The sequence below is a fragment of the Perissodus microlepis genome, chromosome 3 (genome assembly GCF_051167445.1).
Source record: "Perissodus microlepis isolate ML-2025 ecotype Zambia chromosome 3, ASM5116744v1, whole genome shotgun sequence".
Taxonomy (NCBI): domain Eukaryota; kingdom Metazoa; phylum Chordata; class Actinopteri; order Cichliformes; family Cichlidae; genus Perissodus; species Perissodus microlepis.
Genome location: NC_140463.1, coordinates 35,280,780 through 35,282,758, shown reverse-complemented (window position 1 = coordinate 35,282,758; position 1,979 = coordinate 35,280,780). Strand labels below are relative to the sequence as shown.

Genomic DNA, 1,979 nt, shown 5'->3' with positions numbered 1-1,979 from the left:
TTTGGGATAGATAAGGGGGTGGCTGTAGCTCAGGAGGTAGAGCAGGTTATCTAGGGATCTGAAAGTTGGTGGCTTCCCGTAGTCTGCATGTCAAATATCCTTAGGCAAGATAAGAACCCCAAGTTGCTCTCTGATGCATCCACCAGGGGTGAATATGTCTGAATGGTAGTTACACTGAACAAAAATATAAACGCAACACTTTTTTTTTGCTCCCATTTTCCATGAGCTGAACTTAAAGATCTGAAACATTTTCTACATACACAAAGGAGCCATTACTATCAAATATTGTTCACAAATCTGTCTAAATCTGTGTTAGTGAGAACTTCTCTTTTCATCCCATCCCACTTCACAGGTGTGGGATGTCAAGGTGCTGATTAGACAGCATGATTATTGCATAGGTGTGCCTTAGACTGCCCACAATAAAAGGCCACTCTGAAATATGCAGTTTGATCACACAGCACAATGCTACGGATGTCGCAAAACCAGTCAGTATCTGGTGTGGCCACCATTTGCCTCACACAGTGCAACACATCTCCATTGCATAGAGTTGATCAGGTTGCTGATTGTGGGCTGTGGAATGTTGGTCCACTCCTCTTCAATACTTGAACAAAGTTGCTGAATATTGGCAGGAACTGGCAAGTCCCAAACATGCTCAATGGATGACATGTCCGGTGAGTATGCTGGCCATGCAAGAACTGGGATGTTTTCAGCTTCCAAGGAATTGTGTACAGATCCTTGCAATATGGGGCCATGCATTATCATTCTGGAACATGAGGTTATGGTCGTGGATAAATGGCACGACAATGGTCCTCAAGATCTCAACACGGTATCTCTATGCATTCAAAATGCCAACAATAAAATGCACTCGTGTTCATTGTCCATAACCCCACTGACACCATGGGCCACTCAATACACAACGTTGATGTCAGCAAACCACTCACCCACACGACGTCACACAAGCTGTCTGCCATCTGCCCTGAACAGTAAAAACATCTGTCAACAGAACACCTCTCCAGCGTGCCAGACGCCATCAAACGTGAGCATTTGCCCACTCAAGTTGGTTATGACGATGAACTGCAGTCAGGTCCAGACCCCGATGAGGACGACGAGCATGCAGATGAGCTTTCTGCTTTCTGTTTCTGACAGTTTTGCAGAAATTCTTTGGTTATGGAAACCGATTGTTGCTGCAGCTTTCTGGGTGGCTGGTCTCCACCTGGTCGACCATCCTGGAGGTGAACATACTGGATGTGGAGGTCCTGAGCTGGTGTGGTTACACGTGGTCTGCGATTGTGAGGCAGTTGGATGTACAGCCAAATTCTCTAAAATGCCTTTGAAGACGGCTTATGGCAGAGAAATGAACATTCATTTCACAGGCAACAGTTCTGGTAGACATTCCTGCAGTGAGCATGCCAATTGCACGCTCCCTCAAAAGCTGCAACATCTGTAGCATTGTGCTGTATGATCAAACTGCATATTTCAGAGTCGCCTTTTATTGTGGGAAGTCTAAGGCACACCTATGCAATATTCATGCTGTCTAATCAGCACCTTGACATGCCACACCTGTGAGGTGGGATGGATTATCTCGGCAAAAGAGAAGTTCTCACTAATACAGATTTAAACAGATTTGTGAACAATATTTGATAGTAATGGGTCCCTTGTGTATGTAGAAAATGTTTCAGATCTTCAAGTTCAGCTCATGAACCAGAGCAGCGGAGCAGAAAGAAAAGTGTTGCATTTATATTTTTGTTCAATGTAGTAAGGACTTAAAAGCATAGAAGACAGTGCTTGTGTGAATCGGAGTGAATGGGTGAATGTGGCATGTTGTACAGACCATGCAAAGCTGACTCAGAGCCGTAACACCATCAATGGCTGCAGTATGGAACAGATGTGGGTGTGTCCTCATCTCCCAGAGGAGTCCAAATCGTCATCAAACAGCCCCACAGACACAAAAACATGTGAAAATATAAACAACCAGACTA

General features: G+C 44.6%; 1 pseudogene; it reads left to right on the top strand.

Moving 5' to 3' along the window:
• Positions 1 to 306: 306 nt before the first annotated feature.
• Positions 307 to 1,480, top strand: LOC146391345 (uncharacterized; annotated as a pseudogene).
• The last annotated feature ends 499 nt before the right edge of the window (positions 1,481 to 1,979 follow it).